Genomic DNA, 21584 nt, shown 5'->3' on the forward strand with positions numbered 1-21584 from the left:
GATTGCTTATCGCCATCAGAGGGTGCGAGCAGCAGCTACTGGCCCCAAATGCCCGAGGGCTTCTCCACCTCCTTGCTGGCGCTGGCCCCAATCGTTCCACACCATCAGTGTGTGGGAGCAGTGGTGGCAGAAGTGGCAGTGGGGCTGCTGGCAGACAGGGGACTGGGGGCTGAGGCGGGAGGGGCTGGGCGGGGGCGTGGAGGATGGGCCAAGACCCGCCCTGTGCCCACCACAGTCTCGCAGCCCACAGTTCCTTTCAAGGTGCATGAATTCGTGCACTGGGCCCCTAATAAATAAGTATTAAGGCCATTTTCTTCTGTAGGGTAGATTCTCAGCCATTTTACAAGTTGGGTGTGAGAAATGTTCCCATTGGATGTCTGTGTGTGCTACGCTTGGGGTGGATGCAAGTTAAGTTGTTGCTTGTGCTGCCTGCTCCATGAAGCTTCATCTGGAACATACCTTCACTTCAGTGTTTCTGTAACTCCTGTGTTAATTTCACAAGGGACTGACTTGGTGGCACTGAATGTTTCACGCAGCTGACTGAACTCTGATTATTTCATTCTACCATGTGAGGGAAGTAGGTCAAACTGCTTATCATGGTCACTCAGAAGTTACTTCTCACCACAGCACCTGGTACCATGCTAGCCTCTCCTAGTCTGACAGAGGTCCATGGATATCCATCACTTGATCACAACACAGACACAAAGACTTTTGTCACTATTTTACAGAAACATTTACTTCTCTGAATCCTGCTTTTTCTAACATATATTGCACAGAAATGTTTCCAAATCAGCTAGTAGTTCTTTCCCACTCTTTCTAGCAGATGGTATTTGATAGAATGGATGTGCCATACTTTATCATTCCTGGAAAAGTGGGCACTTGTTTTATTTTCAGGATTTGGTTTTTGTCTTGCCCCTGCAAACAATGCCACAATAAATATTGGGGCCATTTTTCTTGTAGGGTAGATTATTGAAGTCCACTGCTGTAGCAAAGACTACTCAGGGAATATTACAAAGTATAAATTAATAAAGATTGGTGTTCAAGATCAAAGTATAGAATTACATGTGTAATATGTGTTTGTTTTGTGTTAAGTATCTCTGGAAGAACACACCTGAAATGGGAGTTCACACAGGAGGGGAGCAATGGGCAGGGAGACTCACTTTTCACTGTATATTTTTTGTGTGCATTTGAACATTTTATCATCTGCATGCATTGCTCATTCAAAACTGAATAAATACTATTTTTTTCCAGGCCATCTCCTAAAAATTTACAATGATTCACATGTCCTCCAGCAACTTGGGAGAGTACTTAGTTGAGCTCATTTATGCCCTATGTTTTTCTCCTTTAAGGCCATCCCTCCTCCACCCTTTCTCTCCTTTTTTTTTTTCTGACCTACTACGAGCTGAAACATGTCAAGTTTTACCTGCTCATGATCCATGATTCTTCTTATTCTATAGCCCTTGGGCAGGCAGAAGGCAACTCCCAGATTTGCTAATTTAGACAAGTCATCCTGGCCGGCACCTCTCAGCAGCACAAGACAGAAATCCAAGCCAGGGTGAGAGCCAGGTTTTCTCCAGAAACCTGAGGGCCCAGATGGCTGAAAGAGACATGCTTGCAGCACAGCCTATTTTAAACTCATGTTGGCTGACCTGCCATCAGTAACTGAGTGGCCTAAAGTCCCCCAAGTGCCCAAAACCTCTCAGAAAGGCCCTGGCCTCTCAGGAACAACCTTAGAGACAAGAAACAGGAGGGACCAGGGGACAAAGAACACAGAAGAATCAGGCTCATACAAACACGAAGTCTTCTTATTTACTAGTATTTCCTATATGCCAGTCATCCTCTATGCCTGGCTCAGAACCAAAGGCCTCTCTTCAGCCACTGCTTTTAAACCCTATTGTGATTTCCACAAAGGGAAAACAAAGCTGACATAGCACGCAGATAGCAACGGCCCTGAGTGGAGCAGCAACTCCAACATAATGCACCTACCACTGCAACGCTGGCTGTAGCTCTGGGCTAAGTGCAGAGGGGAGGGGTCTAAACATAGTCAGATGAGAAATCAGCTGGTGAAAGGTAGGAGATGGGAGAGTATGAGCCATCTCAAAACTGGCAGCAAGTCCATACTCCAACATGAGCTCAGTGCAGGGGAGGCCACAGCCTTAGCTCAACTGGTTCCTTGGAATGCCCTTGGCCTTGATCCTTTAAGACTCAGCTCAGCAAAGATGTGTGCCTGTGGGTACTGCCCAGAGCAGCTTGTGAGTGAGGCAAAAGGGAGACAACCTAAGTGTCCACCAGCAGGGATGGGCTGAAAAATTGTGATACAGACACACAATGGAATCCTTTATGTCTCTCCTTTCCTATTCTCCAAGTCTATTGGCCAGTTCTGTTGCTACGATCTCTAAAACATATCCTGATTCCATTTCTTTTCCCCTCCTTCCTATGCAAAGCTACCACCATCATCTTTCACCTGGACAACTCAATCAGATCCTCCATTGATCTCCCTGAGTCCACTCTTCCCTTCCTAGATTATATTCTTCACACGTAGACAGATCAAATTAAACAGGGATCACATCAGATTACTGTTTAAATTCTCTCAATACAACTCAAACCTCATCGCCCAAATGCTCCCACCCCACTGTCCTCCTTTCCCCTCTAAGTTTATTTGTACCCCAGGGCCTTTGCATACTTTGCCCTAACTATTCTCAAGGCTGGCTTCTTCCTGCCAGTCAGGTCGCCCTGTGACAGTATACAGTAGTGAGTAGGCATGAAACACAAAGATGCACATCTCACAGACATAATGTTGAACAGAAAGGCCAGATACAAAGGAACATTTACATAAAGTATGACTGCATTTACATAAAGTTCAATGTCAGGTATGAGAGATTGAGTGATTTTTCTGGGAAAAGAGGAGTGACTGGGAGGGAGTAGGAAAGGAACTTCTGGGGACTGCAAATATTGCTTTCAGAGCTGAGTGTGTTCACTTGGTGAAAGTTCATCTAGCTACACGCTTAATATGTGATGTACCCTTGGACCTTTTCTGGATGTATATTATAATGTTTCATATAATGTTTACAGAATGGAAACATTTTGGCTGCCCATAATCCTTCCTATGATTTGGGAATTTTCCATCTATGAGCCTTGGTAGGGAGGCCATGCTCCACCACTTTGTAATAATAAAATATTACAAAGGCCACCCACTGGCTCTCACAACCTCCTTATAGCTAATCTGGGCTCTACTCAGCAAATGCACCCTCCCCCTCCATGGTTTAAATCACCTTGGAGAACCAGGATTTATGTACCTGGATGTTTTGGAGCCCAGAGCTGCAGCTCAGCGCATGGAAAGGGCTCACTGCGTCTTGATGAGTGGACCCCCACAAGATACACATTTCCTCTTCCAGCAAAATAATAACAGTATTGGGCCATTCTACACTTGGGAGCACATTCATTCTTTCAACAAATGTTTACTGTGTGTCTACTGGTGCCAGGGACTTTTCCAGGCACTAGGGATCCAGGTGAACAAAACACTGGAGCTGATACTAGTGGGGAAAATGAACAATAAACAAAATAAGTAAACGATATAATTAGGTAGTGCCACAGAGAAAAATAGAGAAGGGATATGAGGATCTCCCTGCAAAGGCAATATATGAACAAAGGCTTGAAGGACGTGAGGGAACCATGTAGGGTATGAGAGAAAAGCTTGCCTAGCAGCAGGAAAAGCCAGTGCAAGGGCGCTGAGACAGGCACATACCGAGTGTCTGTGGAGCACTGAGGAGGCCCATGTGCCTGGAGCAGAGAGAAGTCACAGGTAATGGGAATATATTGTGTAGCTATTGGCCACAGTAAGGACTTTGGCTTTCACTCAGGATAAGATGGAGCCATGAGAAGGTTCTCAGCAGAGGGATGGATCTGCTTGGGTGATTAACAGTATTCCTCTGGCCCTGTCCAACCCTCTTCCTTACCCAAGATGGAAACCAATCTTGACAAGAAACAGACATTTGGTAATTTGTGTGGCAAATGTCTACGAGAAATAAATAAGCAGAAGGCTCTTCACCCACTTCCTCCAACCCATCAAGGTCTCATGCTGGCCAGCAGGACTTTGCAAGATTGATTAGCAATCCACATCACATTACAGACACCAGACCCTCCTCCACTGGCCACTGGGAGAATCCCCAAAGCTATGGAAAGCAGTCTAAGGCCACATGCCAGGAAAGCACCATCTTGGTGGTTAGCTAGAGTCAAAATCAAATTCCAGCTCTGCCTCTTAGCAGCTGTGTGAACTATGATTCATTACTAGACTTTTCTGGGTCCCAAGCTTCCTTATCAGTAAAGTGGGAGGGTGTGGGGAATAGTAATTTCCACCCTTAATAAGCCTGTTGGGGGAGTTAAATTAGGTAACAGGGATCAAGTGACTGGCAAAGTGCTGGGCACAGAGAGAGCCTAAAAGATGTTAGCAAAGGTGTTATTATAACTGAAATACCAAAGAAATAATAGCGACATTTTCAATATCTCAAGTCTGAGGATGTCCCTTGGGCAAACTGGACTCTGATATTAAGCATGGTGCTGAAGTGAAGGGTCCTCTAGAGGAGAAAGGCCTTCAGAATGTAAGTTTCTTTCTCCCTCTACCTATTCTCCATGTAATAACTGCCCAGGACAGCTTTATCCATGCCAGAGAAAGGAGGTGGCCCACAGACGTCTGGAGGAATTAGCATCAAATGTACATGGTATGGACACGTGTCTCAGCCCATCACAGGCACAAGCCCCTAGAGAAGAGACCCCAGCCTGTATCCATCTCTCTTGAGGAAATGTGAGAAAAGTGAGAGTTTTAACAGCATAAAAGGCACTCTGGGGAAATTTCTTGTCTCTTCCCCCTTGGGAATAGCAGTAGGTTCTTCAGTTTGCTCCATGCACGGAAGGCAAGGCCTCTGGGGAACTTGGGTCCATAACTGGAACATGGAGATTATAATAATTATTAAGGCTTGTTCACACTCATTCAGCACATACTTATTAAGCAACTTCTATGGCTCTAATGCTGATATAGGAAGAAATGAAACATATTCTCACCCTCACTGATCACATGCTAAGGAAGAAGGCACCAAAAGCAAACATACAACATTAGAGAATGACAAGTGCTACAAAAGTAATCCTATCTAATAAAAGAGAAACATGGTAATTGGCGTACGACCACTACCCTTCCCATTGGCTAATCAGGGCAATATGCAAATTAACTGTCAGCCAAGATGGCGGCCGGCAGCCAGGCAGCTGGAAGCGAACATGAGGCTTGCTTGCTTCAGTGACGGAGGACTCCAACGTTCCCTGCCTGCCGCTGCAGGCCTCTGAGCTGCAACTCTAAGCAACTATGTAACAAATATAGAAGCTAAACAAAACCCCAGAAACCTGCTTTAATCGCCGGGCTTCAGCCAGCAGGATCGCAACATTGTAAGCAAAGGCCAGAAACCTACTTTCAGCAGCGGAGGCCTAAGAGCTGGAGCCAAGCCTCAAAGCTAAAGATGGCCCAGAATAAAAAAAAAGAAAAAGAAAAAAAGGAGCGGTTGGGAGCTTCAGTCACCCCCAGCCTGAAAACAGCCCTCAGCCCCTCACCCAGACTAGCCAGGCACACCAGTGTGGACCCCCACCCTGAAGGGTGTGTGACCAGCTGCACACAGCCATCATCCCCTCACCCAGGCTGGCCAGGCACCCCAGTGGGGACCCCCACCCTGAAGGGTGTGTGACCAGCTGCAAACAGCCATCATCCCCTCACCCAGGCTGGCCAGGCACCCCAGTGGGGACCCCCACCCTAATCCAGGACACCCTTCAGGGCAAACCAGCCGGCACCCACCCATGCACCAGGCCTCTATTCTATATAGTAAAAGGGTAATATGCCTCCCAGCACCGGGATCAGCGGAGCCGCGAGGCGTCCTGGCACTGGGATCAGCGTGACAGGGGGCAGTGCCCAAACCCCCTGATCGCCCTGCGGCTCTGTGTGTAACAGGGGGCCGGGCCACAACCTCCCTATCCACCCTACTCTGTTCGTGACAGGGGAAGGCGCCCCAACCCCCTGATCAGCCCTGCTCTGTGCCTGATACGGGGGAGCTCCCCAACCCCCTGATCGCCCTGCGGCTCTGTGTGTGACAGGGGAAGGCGCCCCAAACCGCCCCCCCCCCACGGGCGCTGCTCTGTGTGTGACAGGGTGCGGAGCCCCAACCCCCCCTCCACGGGCCCTGCTCTGTGTGTGACGGGGCAGAGCCATAACCTCCCCACCGGCCCTGCCCTGAGTGTGACAGTGGCAGCGCCCCAACCCCCTGATCGGCCCTGCTCTGTGGGTGATAGAGGGTGGCGCCCCAACCCCCTGATTGGCCCTGCTCTGTGCGTGACAGGGGGCAGCACCCCAACCCCCTGATTGGCCCTGCTCTGTGCGTGACAGGGGGCAGCGCCTCAACCCCCTGATGGGCACTGCTCTGTGCGTGATAGGGGGTGGTGCCGCAACCTCCCCATCGACCCTGCCTTGAGTGTGACAGGGGGCGGTGCCCCAACCCCTCAATCGGCCCTACCTGGTGCGTGACTGAGGTTGGCATCACAACCTCCCGATCGCCCTGCTCTGTGCATGACAGGGGGCGGCGCCCCAACTCCCCAATAGGCCCTGCTCTGAGCCCGACCAGGGGCTGTACCTAGGGATTGGGCCTGCCCTCTGCCACCCGGGAGCAGTTCTAAGCCAGCAGGGGTCATTATCTCCCGAGGGGTCCCAGACTGGGAGAGGGCATAGGCTGGGCTGAGGGACCCCTCCTCCCCCCTCGAGTGCACAAATTTTTCTGCACCGGGCCTCTAGTAATAATGATGATGATGATGATGATGATGATGGGAACAGAAAGAAAGTGCCATTTCATTTTTTTATTATTATTTTTTTTTAATTTGGAATGCTTCACGAATTTGCATGTCATTCTTGCGCAGGGCCATGCTAATCTTCTCTGTGTTGTCCCAATTTTAGTATGTGTGCTGCCAAAGCGAGCACAGAAAGGGCCATTTTAGACAGGGTGCTTAGGAAGACTTCTTTGAGGTGGTGTCTCTGCCATGCAAGCAGAGACCTGAATAATGTAGTAAAATTATATATAAACACATACATATCCTATATAATAAAAGCCTAATATGCAAATTGACCAAACAGCAGAATGATCGGTCGCTATGATGTGCACTGATCACCAGGGGCAGACACTCAACGCAGGAACTGCCCCCAGCCTGCAGGCCCCAGGCCAGCCAAGGTGGGTGCCAGCGGGGGAGCCCCCAATTGCCCCACCAGTCACCACCCTCTGTGGGAGGCGGCCGGCAGCAGCAGGGGATGGGGCCAGTGAGCTGGCGGCACCAGGCCAGCCAAGGCAGGTGCCAGTGGGGGCGCCCCCTGATTGCCCGGGCAATCGTCCCTGATCGCCGGCCAGATCTAGGGACCCTACCCATGCATGAATTTCATGCAATGGGCCTCTAGTACATATATAATTTTGGATATGTCTTTATATACTAGAGCCCCAGTGCACGAAATTTGTGCACTTGGGGGGTGGGGTTCCTCAGCCTGGTCTGTGCCCTCTCACAATGTGGAAGCCCCATGATCGATCTCCCTAAAGAGGTAGGCCCTGCCCACCCATCCGGGGCTCCTCGATAAATTGGCACAAAGAGGTAGGTTGGAGCTGGGGGTGCCGCCTCCACAGCTCTGTGTGCACACAGCCCCGCATGCACGCAGCCCCACCCACGCGCGTGTGCCTGCAGCCTCCTGGTGATGGATTGTTACGGTGTGAGGGCATCATGACGTGAAGGCATGATGACCACATAGGCTTTTATTAGATATATACACACACATATAGCCAAGAACACAGTGCTGCTATGGAAATCTAAAGTGCTCTAGTTTGATAGGTAAGAATGCTCCTGGGCTTCCAGGGATTGGAGTCTTCCCCAGATTCCAATATGCTCTCTGTGGCTGAGAAGTACTAATAAAGGGTGTTCCTTTTTTATACTTGGCAGTGTACCAGACATAGAAGGCACTCTTTATCAGGACCTTATTCCCCCTTCATCGTTGCACAGTGTTCCACTGGACAGACAATGTGACTGATTGATCCAGTTCCCTTTTAATGAACACCTAGGATAGTTCCCATTTTTTGCTCTGACAAACAGTGCCCTAATGAGCCACCTTGGACACAGATTATTCTCACACTTGGGAACATCTGTAGGCAAAAGCTCCCAGAAGTAGAACTGCTGGGGCAAAGGATAGTTGTGTCCAAGGGTCCCCTTGACAAATATTGCCCAAGTCCCATCCAAAGTGACACTAAAACTTCATTTCATTCCTGAGCTGCTAGCTCAGAGGTCTCAGGAAGAGGATACAGTAGGCATCTAGGAGGGGACAGAGGGAACAATGACCCTTGCCAGCCTGCCTACAGTTGACTGGCCCAGGGAGAATAGCTGACCTCTGCTGGACCATCTTGAGAACCCCTTCCCTGGTCCTTGATAATGAATCCAAAGGAAGACATCTTTCTCTTCCTTGTGTTGTTTTGGGCTGGGGCTGGGAGAACACAGAGCTATTCTCTTTGAGAGCCTGAACTACAAGGTCTGTGGATGGCCAGGTTTCCCACCAAGTGAAGGGAAAGGCAAAAAGAGAGACTATAATAGAAAATGAATATAGCAGATGTAGGGGGAAAGCAGTGAGGAAGAGAATCCTGATAATGGCATTTGTGTTCCATAGGCCACATTACCTGCGCTAGTCCAACCCAAGGGGAGCTCTGAAGCTTTGCACTATGGTTGGGGGACAGATATCCTCTCTCTCAGGCCAGAGCTGAGGAGAAATAAACCTGGATCAGTGTTGGCAGCCAGTCCTCTGGGGAAGCCAGGTTTGAGGATGACATGGACATCAGAGAGAAGAATGGAGGGAGAGAAAGAAAGTGGGTCATTGATGATGGCCCTGAGCTCCTAGATCAACTAGCCCAGAATCTCGCCCCACCTCTGAGCTTTCTAGTCATGTGAGCCAATCCTGTCCCTTGGAGTTTATGCCTGTTTGAGTCAGTGTTTCTTTTCTATGCAACCAAGTAACTGACTGGTACATAGTCCTTCCTGAAGCCTTGTTTTGTTTCTCTGGGCCACCCAGCACCCTCTAGTTAAATCCTCCTTTGCCTAAGGTGCTCTGAGAGCAGTACAACAATTTGGCCAAGGACCTAACTTGCCCAGCCAGTTTCCCCAGCTATGAAATGGGAATAACAAACACTTCCTTGGGTTTTAAAAGGATTAAACACATTAGCAATAATTACTCTAAAGTACTGATGGGTAGCTGAAAGGCTTCAATCTCAAAAAGCAATTAGCTGCACCCCTCCCCCATTTTGTTTGTTGTTCCTTTGTTCAGGTCAGCAAGTCCATTCTTCACAAACAGTCCCAAAGAACAGCCAGCACATTTTCTGTCAGGAGGGTGGCAAATCTCATCTCAACAGGTGATCTGAGTAAAAGAGATTCCACTCAACTTATCTGGTAGCTGGTTGGTAGAGGAAGCCCTCATGAGCACATTTCTCCATCAAATGCAAGCTGCGGTCTAAAGTTTCAAAACACAGGCTTGGGCACAGTCCCAGAAGAGGACAAAGGAAAGAGAGCCCGGATGGAAGAGAAACTGCTACACAGCAGGTTCCACAACTAACTGTTGGGAGGAGGACCCCAGGTTGGCTTGCAGCCACATCTGCTCTCTACAGAGCTATGAGGCAGCAGGAAGAAGGGACCCCTTCACGTCTGTATTTACAGCTGGGAACTGGCACAGGCCTGGGCAACTCAGTTGGAAATAAACTCAGCCAGGAAGTGAGAACTGGAAGACGCTTCCATAGCAACACCCATCTGGAGTTCTCTGCCCACAGCTGGAAACATTCAGAAGCAAAATTTATCTAGAGATATACACCAAATTCATTTTTTCCATTTGTACTGGAATGTGTTACTTAAACCTCACTTCTTTGGGGAGCCTCTGGGTAGGCCCTGTTCTGTGATTCAAAAAAATCCTTCTTCTTAACATTTAGAACACAGGACCTATCCATGTGACCATGTTTTCCTGCTGTCTGTGGGCTTCACGGGCAGGGTCTGTGTCTGCTTTGCTAATTGGTACCTGGCCCAGAACAGGCCTTCAATCAGTGTTTATTGAATAAATCAATCAACTGTTCTGTTCCCAATTTGATTGTTATTCATTACTTTAGCTAACATGTAAGCACCCATAAGTATGGACAGTGAGCTGAGCTGTGTATTTACTACTGTCATGCCCATCTAAAAACGGGCTCTTTCTCAAAGTCGGAGCCACAGAAGAAATGGAGTTCTTTCATTTCTAGAGAAGGATGGGAGAGAGCGTGAATACCTAGAGCAAGACTGGGCATGTGGAGCAATGGGTGTTAAGGAATCTGCTTTGATTTTAAGAACTTTCTGAGTAGAAATTTTACAGGGCTGACGTACACCCCTGCAAGGAAGGCTGGAAACAGGCTGCTTGAGATACACAAACATTAAACAGATAGTTACACTCTGAGAGATTTCCACCAAACTGCCCTGCTCATGATATCTCACCTTTTCAAATTTTCTCCTGTTTATGAAAGAGGTATATGCTTATATATACATGTAAAAACGTATAAAATAAAGGTATAAAGAAGAATATAAAGTTACCCATATCTCCCAACCAAAGGATAACCACTATAAAAAAGGCCAGTGTGCTCAATGGTTACAGTCAGCCTGCGCACCGAAGAGTCTCAGATTCAATTTCCAGTCAAGGGCACATCCTGAGTTGCAGGTTTGATCCAGGGCCGCAGTGTGGGAGGCAACCAATTGATCAATGTGTCTCATATTGATGTTTCTCTCTCTTCCCCATGTCCTATTTTCTCTCTCTCTCTCTAAAAAAAAAAAAAAAAAAAAAAAAAAAAAAAAAATCAATGGAAAGATATCCTCTGGTAAGGATTAACAACAGCAAAAAAAGAGGTTGGTTCATTTCCTCCAGTCTTTTTTTTTTCTATTATGAGCAGTATATGAATAGAGAAGAGAGAAAATCTCCTGTTCTTTAAAATCTTTCACTTGTGCTTTTCTAGGGGATTTTAAACAACAAGTGAAAATCAATATTTTTAAATAGCAAAATTAAGCCTATTTCCCCAAACTACAGACTCGAGGAAGAAGAAGGATTCTCTTCCTCTTTTCCAATTTTTGTCCTCACAGAACCACTATTATAAACTAGTGGTTTTCAAACCTATCTGTGCCTGAGCATCACAGTGGGATATAATAATTGCATGGCCAGTATTACTTGAGCAACTACTACAGAAGAGGCTGTTTTAAACATTTTACAAACAATACTTAATTTTATATTTTCAATACTTTCATCATTTTACAGATAAGGAAACTGAGGCAGAGATATTATGTGACTTTCATAAGGTCACATGGCCACTAAGTGGTGGCACTGGGATTTGAACCCAGGCCATCTGGTCCCAAGTGTCATGTTTTCCCTGGTCCACACAGTTCGAGACCCTAGCAACAGTGACACCAAATTTGAGCTTCAGGGCAAAGTTCCCAATGTCCCTATTGCCAAGCTTGTCATGATTATTCATACTTCTCTCCAGACTCATTTTTATTTCCTAAAGGAAATGAGAAATTGCTGGAATTCAGAAGTGAGACAACTGGAAGCTATAGCTGACCACATACACATGTGGGTCCCCTGCTGGACTTCCCAAGAAACATTCTTAATGAATGACTTTTCTGAAGGGGCTAGGTAGATCACCCTTCCATAACTGAGACCTCACCCAGCTCCAGATGGGATGTGAAGGCTCCTCCCTAACTTCACCATATAGGAGGATGGAGAACCGGAAAACTCACAGCCCACTACCTATTTACATGAATCTGCAGAAAGGGTTTGACAGGGACTTCTCTTGTGTTTACATCATTTGTGAGGTTGGAGTCAGTATTCAGTCACTGTGGGGGATCAGCCAGGTATGTTTTTGCCATCTTCGCACATGACTCCCTCCTCACGGCAAATCCAGATTAGCCACTAAAGGGAGGGTGGGGGGAGGAGTTCCCAAGAATTGATCACTAGGGAGTTTGTCTCCCCTACAGGTGGGAAGGGAAAAACCTCCATTTCAAGAAAATGTCGCTCAGTGCTCAATTCAGGGAAGGATATGAAACATTGCTGCTTTGGGTCTGAGAGCTACTATCCTTCCAGCTACCCATGGAGAGGAGGACTGGAAAAACCAAGAGCTGCAAGGCTGCCCAACTCCTCCTGTGTATAGCAGGGGCTCAGTAATGTTTCGCTGCTATTAAATTATTAGGCTGTGTGTGTGTGTGTGTGTGTGTGTGTTGGGGTGGTGAATGGGGCTGTTTGTTGTTGCTGTTGTTAACATTCTAAAAAAAGTAGAGAGAAACTACAGTAAACTCCCATGTACTTAAACTAGATTTGGTAATCATCAAGATTCTGCCGCATAAGCTTCATCTATTCTTAATTTGTTTCTTTCCCCCATTTTTCCTCCTCATTTAATTATATTAAAGTAAATCCCAAATATGATGTCATTTCACCATTTTATGTTTCAGATTGCACCTCTGAAAAATATGGACACTGTCTGATGTGCCCATAATATTAGGCTGGTTTCATTACTGATCAAAATAACAATGAGGCTCAGCCATTTTGGCTCAGTGGTTAGAGTGTCAGCACACAGACTGAAGGGTCCTGGTTTTGATTCTGATCCAGGGCATGTGCCTCGGTTGCCCTGGTTGGGGCTCGTGTGCATGCGGAGGCAATCAATCAATGTTTCTTTGTCTCTCCCCCTCCTTTCTACTCCCTCTAAAAATCAATGGGGGAAAATATATCCTCAGGTGAGGAGTAACAACAATAACAACAAAATAACAATGAATATTTTCCGAAAAGATAGGACCCAGTATTGACAAAGGAGTAGGGAAATGGGTCATCTCAGCTGATGAAGTTATGCTTTTCTGGAGGACTTCCTGGCAGTACAAATCCAAAAAGAATTAACAACCTCTGCCTATCTTCTGACTCAAGTTTTCCATCATGCGATCATCAAAAAAAATACTTATGGATGTCTATCACATGCCTGAAAGTATCCTAAGCATTTTTCTCCCTGGTACAGATATGGAAATCAAGGCACAGAGAAGTAGAGTCATTTGTCCAAGGTTACACAGCTCTTAAGTGCCAGAGCCACTGTTTGAACTGAAGCAATCTCAGGTCTGAGAAAGGTGGTGTTCTGGGCCTTCCTCACTTGGGAGGCCACTTGCTTCAGGTTCCACACAGCACTCTCTATGCATACTTATTATTATTATGCTAACGCTTATTATGTTGAATCTAGTGAATGATTATTATGTGGAATCTTCATATGAGATACATAGCAGAATTCCTGTTCACCTTTCAAAGGCCAGTGCATGTGCTCTACATACTCCTATCTTCTTTATAGTTCACTCTCCCTGACTGCCTGAGCAGAGTTTCCCTTTCCTCTGTGTTCCCACAGCTTTTGGTGCTCAACACTCAGCACCCTGCATTATGGCTTTTTAGGTGTCCCCTCCTGGGAAGGCAGTACTGTACAGGGGTTAAGACCAGAGGCTCTGGAGGAGGAAAGATGGGGGTTCAAACCACAAACCACTACAAACTATGAGATCCTGGCAAGGCATTTCCTCATCTCTCTGATCCTTGATTTTTCTCATCTTTGGAGATGAGAAAATAATATCCACCTGCAGCAGACACTTGGTTGTGAACTATATGGCCATTCCCAACTCCTATCTCTCTTGCTGCCTCCCACTGCACAGACATTCCACATTCCCAGCCTCCCTTGCAGCTAGGGAGAGTGTGAGAAATGCTCACCTGTCCAAACTCAAGTAACAGACTTGGAGACAGAAGTAGGGCAAAAATGAGACTTTTAATACAGTCTTGCAAGAGTGGGTGTCCGGTGAACAGGCATACATGAAGTAGCGATCACAGGCTATTTATCCCTGGGTGCAAGAGTCCCTCCTCTGGTTCTTCATTGGCTGAGTACTATGGGGTTAACAGTTTTCCCCGTATGTCCTCTAGGTCTCACTGTCTGAGATCTTTTGTAGTTGTCTTCACCTCCCCCTGTCTAGTTGAGGCTTATGAGGTGTTTCATTTTGGGTGTGTGTGTGGGGGGAGGAGGGGGTGCGCATCCACCTCGATGCTGGCTCATGTACACAGATTTTTGTTCTTATCCTCTCCCCTCTTCCCTACATTCTGTTTGCCCTGGGGAAATTCAGTAATAGTTCCATTAAAAGTTGACTATGCTGAAGATGGATCACAGAGACCTATTTCCTTTGTGGCCAATGAGAGATAAAAAGGAGTCTGCTGGAGGTAGAGCTGTTTATGGGAACATATTCCCTTCCGAAAGAAAAGTCACAGGAAGAGAAAGCCTTTTTTCCTGCTCCCATCTGCTTGGGATGCTGTGATAAGGATGTGATCATGTGTAAAGGTGGGGGCAGCCATCCCCATGACCATGCAACAACCAACACCAGAATGAAATGCCTACACACTAAAGGTTAGGAAATAGAGAGTACCCAGTTCTCAAGGTCATCACTGAGCCTCTGCATCAACCCAGAGCTTGTCACCCCACTTTGCAGTGAGAGAATGAATTGTCTCCACTACTCAGCCAAGATTCACCAGGCATTTTGTTACTTGCAGCCAGATGTGTTCCAACTGACAGACTGCCTCATGGAGTGAGAGCTCAATGCAATTATGCATGTAAAGTGCTTAGCACATTATTGGCACTCACTCAATTTGGTTAAAGATTATTACCATTGGAATGGGATTTTTGGACTGGAACACGCGACATTCCCCTGGGCAGGATTGTTCCCGGGCTCTTGTCCCGTGTAGTTGAAGAATGAATTCACAGATGGAAGGTGGTATAACAAAGGTGGAAATTTATTGAAGAACAAGTACAGATTCCACGTGGGGAACAAAAAGAATCCCACAGCAAAGACTCCCAAGTGGGGAGGGGGAAGAGTCCCACAGAATGGACTCCCACATGGGGAGGAGAAAAAATCTCACAGCACAGACTCCCACATGGGGAGGGGGAAGAGTCCCACTGAGTTCCTTCTCCCTACGGCTTATAAAGGCTGCAGATCTTGGTGCCTTGATATCCCCTCTGATTGGTCACTGTTCCCTTGGACTGGTTACTATAGTAACTCCTGGGCTCAAAAGTCGAACCTCACAAGGGACTTGGGAGGTTTTCATCCCCTGCTTCCTTATTGTTTTCGTATCAGCTTTGGGATTTCTTCTTCTCCCTCTGAATGAGGGACTTCCTTCCCTTTATTTTGTAAATATAGAACTGCTGTTTTCAGCTTTCCTATTCTATGAAAATACTAGTGGCACTTTCATGCACCTGGGGAGGGGGTCCCCTCAGCCCAGCCTGCACCCTTTCCAATCAGGGACCCCTTGGGAGATGTCCACCTGCTGGTTTAGGCCCGATTCCTGTGGGATTGGGCCTAAACCGGCAGTCGGACATCCCTTCTCACAATCTGGAACTGCTGGCTCCTAACTGCTCACCTGCCTGCCTGCCTGATTGCCCCTAACTGCCTCTGCCTGACTGCCTGATTGCCCCTAATCTCTCTGCCTGCCTGATTGCCCCTAACCCCCTGCCAGCCTGATCTCGCCCCCAACAGCCCTCCCCTCCAACTGCCCTCCCCTGCCAGCCTAATTGTCTCTAACCCCTGCCAGCCTAATCTCGCCCCCAACTGCCAGCCTGATTGCCCCTAACTGCCTCTGCCTCAGCCCCCACCACCATGGCTTTGTCCGGAAGAAAGTCGGACATCTGGAAGATGGCTGGTTGACCCAGTCTAATTAGCATATTACCCTTTTATTAGTATAGATTATTAGTATAGATACCTTCTACTGCTCTCTACAGAGAAGTAAGGAAGCAGTAAGGAAGCCAGGGAGTGGTGGTACACCAGGGCTCAGGGAATAAAGGAAGGTTTGATTCATGCTCCCATACTTGCTGGCTCTGTAGTTAGTTGTGCTTCTTCCATGATCCCCTTGATTTCTAAAATTTCTAAAATTTCCTAAATCTGTTTCTTTTACCCCTAAAAATTGTTTCACCATTATCAATTAGCTGCTCAAAGCCCTACCATAGCTTTTACATCCCACTGCAGAAAGAGATAGTGCCAGCAGCAAATACTTGGTACATTTCATCACCTGCATATTGTTAGGGGCAGAAATAGCATACTGGGATCTAGTTATTAGTTATAAGAAATATTAATCACATTCTGTTAACCATGATTGTTTTGTTTTGATTAAAGAAAGCACATTCTAACCTGGCTGGGAGTTGTACCCAGGACCTGGGAGCTCACCTGGAAATGCTGTCCATTCTCCCCACCCAGGAGCTGCCTATTATCATGGAAAGATTAACAACCTTATTAAAGAAAGGAAACAACAGAGTCCCAGATGCCCCTGCCTTTTGCAAACTGCCAGCCCACATTGCCTGTAATCATACACATTCTTATTCCTTTTGCCCACTTCCCCATATAAAATGTGTCCTTGTACCCCATATAAACAGCTGGGCTTATGGGGGGATGCAGAGCATATTTTCATGGGTAATCTGCTGCTCTCCCATACTGCCGGCATCAGTGGAATAAATGCTCATATATAATTCAACCCTGTCTCTGTTAAATTGGCTCAAGTAGTGATAGGCAGCCCGGACCCCATTAGTTATCTGGTTTCAAAGTCACACTGCTGGGAGTACCTTGGATCCAGGTCTGCTGATTCCCATGCTCATTCTTATCCTGCACAACTAACTACAGAGCCAGCAAGTATGGGAGCATGAATCAAACCTTCCTTTATTCCCTGAGCCCTGGTGTACCACCACTCCCTGGCTTCCTTACTGCCTCCTTTTAGCTCATGTTAGTTGGTCCTGAGAGGCCAACTCTCCTCTGAAAGGAGAAAAAAAGTCTCTGACATAATCAAATGGAGCCTCATGTCACTATCTCTCATGCCCAAAGGGGAGCGGGCTGATCAAACTGGAGTTTCCTAAAACCAACCCATTCATAACATTATCCTGTGTAATTCTTCCCTGAAGACCTGGAATTGGGACTCTGCTTCTTTTGACACAAGCAGGGCCTTCCTCATGTTGCCAGACAGATCAACTAGTGTACAATCTTGGTCCTGCCCAATCACCCAATGTGTCCACAGAGTGCTTAAGAGCAAGGATTCTAAGCCACAGGACCTGGGTTCAAATCCCAGCTTTGCCACTAGCTGTGTGACCTCAGACAAGTTACACTCCCTCTGTGCCTCAGTTTCCTCATATGGAAAAGGGGGATAGTGATAGTACAAACATCACAGGGTTGCTGTGTGGATTTAAAAAACATTTAGAGCCTGGCCAGTGTTGAGCACTGACCTATGAACCAGGAAGTGGAGGTTCGATTCTTGGTCAGGAAGGACACATGCCTGGGTTGTGGGCTTGAACCCTGGTAGGGAGCGTGCAGGAGGCAGCCGATCAATGATTCTCTTGCATCATTGATGTTTCTTCTATCTCTCTCCCTCTCCCTTCCTCTCTGCAATCAATAAAAATACATATATTTTTTAAATTAGAGTACAACCTGATACTAAGAGTGTTATGTGTGGCCTAATTAAACTCACACCCCTTAGATAAGCAGAGATGTCCACTGGGCCTCTAAGGCCCTGTGATCACCCACCAACTACACATCAAATAAAAGCAGACTCTCTAAAAGGACCCCATGGGCCCACTAGTGGCAAGGGCACATTAGCTTAGAGTTGGGGACAGGGTTCTTGGTTCCTGCTGGACCTCCTGGCCCTAGCCGGTTTGGCTCAGTGGATAGAGCGTCGGCCTGTGGACTCAAGGGTCTCAGGTTCTATTCCAGTCAAGGGCATGTATCCTGGTTGCGGGCACATACCCAGTAGGGAGTGTGCAGGAGGCAGCTGATCGATGTTTCTCTCTCATCCATGTTTCTGACTCTCTCTATCCCTCTCCCTTCCTCTCTGTAAAAAATCAATAAAATATATTTTTTTAAAAAAAGAGTTTCGCCGAAACCGGTTTGGCTCAGTGGATAGAGCGTTGGCCTGCGGACTGAAAGGTCCCAGGTTCGATTCCGGTCAAGGGCATGTACCTGGGTTGCGGGCATATCCCCAGTGGGAGATGTGCAGGAGGCAGCTGATCGATGTTTCTCTCTCATCGATGTTTCTAGCTCCCTATCTCTCTCCCTTCCTCTCTGTAAAAAATCAATAAAATATATTTTTTAAAAAAAAAAAAAGAGTTTCCCCCTGGTGGTCAGTGCACTCCCACAGCCAACCTCCCGCAGCTGGCATACCTCCCCTGGTCCCCTGCCCCCTAGCCAGCCAACCTCCCCAGGTACCTCACCCAGCCAGCCAACCTCCCGCACCCCACCCCCAATGCACGAATTTGTGCACTGGGCCTCTAGTATAATATAAGTGCCTACCACCTGCCAGGCCTAAGAGACCAATAAAAGATGGTTCCATCCCTGCCCCCAGACATCTAGTGATCTAGTCCACTTGGTAAGAGATTAATATATGGTATAAAATGTCTCAGAAACACTCCAAGGCAGGACAGCAACCAGAAGACAGGACAGGAAGGGGGAAAGAAACAGATACAACCCCACTCTGAAATTTTGCAGAGCATTCATCAGAGATGGTATCTTCCTGTCTGTGCCCCACAGAATTATAAGGAAACATGTGAGCTTTACTAATGTAAACAGACAACTCCAACCCAAACAAAAGGCTAACTGGGTGGCCCACTCAAGCTGACTTTCTTTGTTATTATAACTTCTAGTGAAATTTGTGCGGGGGTGGGGGTGAGGGTGGGGGGGGGGGGTCCCTCAGCCTGGCCTGGTCCTCTCCAATCTGGGACCCCTTGGGGGATGTCCAACTGCCTGTTTAGGCCCGATCCCTGTCAGGCCTAAACCGGCAGTTGGACGTCCCTCTCACAATCCAGGACTGCTGGCTCCTAACCACTCACCTGCCTGCCTGATTGCCCCTAACCACTTGCCTGCCTGCCTGATTGCCTCCTCCCCTACTGGCCTGATTGACGCCTAACTGCTCCCCTGCTGGTCTGATCGCCCCCAACTGCCCACCCCTGGTGGGCCCAGTCGCCCACAACTGCCCTCCCCTGCCAGCCATCTTGTGGCGGCCATCATGTGACAACATGGGGGCGGCCATTTTGTGACCTTATGCAGGCAGCCATCTTGTGATGACATGGGTGTGGCCATCTTGTGACCTCATGTGGGCAGCCATCTTGTGTATGAGGGCATGATGGTCAATCTGCATATTACCTCTTTATTATATAAGATTATTATTGTTAATTCTCACCCCAAAACATTTTTTCCATTAATCTTTAGTGAGCAGAAGCAAGAGGTGAGACAAAGAGAAGAAACATCAATGTGAGAGAGACACATCAATTGGTGCCTCCTGCACCCACCCAGATCAAGCCTGCAACCACAGTACATGCCTTGACTGGAATGGAACCCGAGATCCTTCAGACTGAGGTCTGGTGCTCTAACTACTGAACAAACTGTCTAGGGCTCAAGCTGCCTTTCTTTTTAAAAAAAAATATATATTTATTGATTTCAGAGAGGAAGGGAGAGGAAGAGAGATAGAAACATCAATGATGAGAATCATTGATTGGCTGCCTCCTGCACACCCCGTACTGGGGATCAAGCCCGCAATCCAGGCATGTGCCCTTGACCAGAATCGAACCTGGGACCCTTCAGTCCACAGGCTGATGCTCTATCCACTGAGCCAAACCGGTAAGGCCAAGCTGCCTTTCTAAGTGTGGAGGAAAAGGGGCCACATGCTGACCTGACAAGCTCAAGGTGGCCTTGCAAACTCAAGAGACCTAAAATAACCACAAAGCATGGTCTGAAATTAAAAATTTAACTAAAAGCAGTTTATGGTGGGTAGTCATGTCCTAGGCCAGTTTCTTCCCTGACAAAGGTCAATCTTTTACCTTGACTGAGCCTATCTATTGCCTTTTTACATCTATGATAATATATCATTAGAATGTCAAAGTAATTTTCCTTTTCCCAGACCCCTCAAAGCTCTGCTCTGACCACAAATCCCTTCACTGTTACTGAGTTAATTGTTGACTGTTAAATATCCTGCACCCATCTAAGTAAAAGATGTGTATCATTTTACCTTTTATCCAATCCCAGAGGTTTCTCACCACCCCACCCCTTTGCTTTCTCCTACCTATCTAATCTATCACCAATGGATTTCATGTAACCCACTTATGTTTCCACTTTTTATTGTAATGTATAAAACAAGGTGTGAAACTGCCACTGTCCTGGAGGATTATCTCAATCCATTCAGATTCTGTTTCCCAGCAATTGTCCACAGCAGTTTGGCTCAAATAAACTCACAAAACTTCTTCACAGGTTTGAATGCTTCTTATGTTAACACCAGTGGCCCAGTGCACAAATTCATGCACATTGAAAGGAAATTAATTAGAATATTTTAATATCACTATCTGCCTTTTCTCTATAACAGAAGTGTCAACCAAATTCATAATTGACAATGACAGATCGAAACGCATGTGTGCAATTGCTGCCAGCGAGAGCTTTATATGTATTGTGCATGCGCAAGTCAACTTAGCCATTTATAGATATAGAATAAACTTAATTAGACATGCTTTCTGATGTAGCTAAACTTTTTCCAACCCAGTGAAGCATCCCAACTTCTCTTTCAGGTAACTGTCAGGAACACAGCAGTAAATATCAACACGAAGCACATTATTATTATAGATCATGCAGGGAGAACAAAGGGTGAAATATTTAACTGCAGCAGTGTTTGACTATATTCTGCGCAGTGAGAAAACCTGAAGTCATTTTTAAGTTCCACCATTTCTTACTTCTTTTTCAGTCGGGTCAAGTTTATAAGCTTTCTAAATCTCCATTTTCCGGCTAATGAAAAGAAAATAGGATTCCACCAAGTCTCCTATCTACCTACTCCAGGACTTCTGTGAGGATCAAATGAGATGAGGCATGGGAAAACTCTTCACAGACATTTGGTTAAAGTGTAAATGTTTCCACCTGGCTATAAAGCAAGTCATGTTCCTAGGCTGAAGAAACTGCAAGGAGGCTAGGTGCTAAGGAGAGGAAGCCAGGCATTGCTACGTGATGTCATTACTTGGCACCCACAGCAACCATTTCCAGGCTGGCCAAAGGGTCTCGGCAGCGTCGGCACTGAGAATCTGTCCCCTGGTGGTCAGTGCGCATCATAGCGACTGTTCAGACGGGCAGAGGGACACCTAGCATATTAGCCTTATACAGACAGTCACTTCATTACTGCTGTGTATGTGCTCCATGTGAGTGACATAGGTGCTTATGTGGATGGGTTCCAAGTTACGGCGAAAATCATGTTATGTCGTGCCATAGGAACGGATCTCCATCCGACATTAACCCTAGGACCTACTGTGTGTGTGTGTGTGTGTGTGTGTGTGTGTGTGTGTGTGTGTGCGCAACATCAACAAACACATCTGTGAACCCCCAATCCTCTCTTCTAGCCGCCTCAGTAAGGTCCCAGCATCCCCACTGGAGGATAGGAGGCCAAGGCCCAGCCTGGATGTACCATCCCAACAAGAAGTAGCTGTGTA

General features: G+C 46.9%; 1 protein-coding gene and 1 non-coding gene across 13 annotated transcripts in view; both read right to left on the reverse strand.

Annotated features, from left to right (window-relative positions):
- The window catches only part of SIPA1L3 (signal induced proliferation associated 1 like 3), a 312053-nt gene that overhangs the window by 233355 nt on the left and 57114 nt on the right, over positions 1-21584 (reverse strand). The window contains exon 1 of one of the 12 annotated variants that reach the window (XM_059666684.1): positions 8727-8806. The exons of the other annotated variants lie outside the window; for them this stretch is intronic. The gene's annotated coding sequence lies outside the window, so the exon portion shown is untranslated. Of the gene's footprint in view, positions 1-8726; positions 8807-21584 lie in introns of those variants that run through there. 12 annotated transcript variants of the gene reach the window in all.
- LOC132217751 (U6 spliceosomal RNA) lies at positions 6898-7003 on the reverse strand. Its single transcript, XR_009449009.1, has one exon. It is a non-coding gene; the product is annotated as a U6 spliceosomal RNA (small nuclear RNA).

The sequence above is a fragment of the Myotis daubentonii genome, chromosome 15, assembly GCF_963259705.1.
Source record: "Myotis daubentonii chromosome 15, mMyoDau2.1, whole genome shotgun sequence".
NCBI lineage: Eukaryota > Metazoa > Chordata > Mammalia > Chiroptera > Vespertilionidae > Myotis > Myotis daubentonii.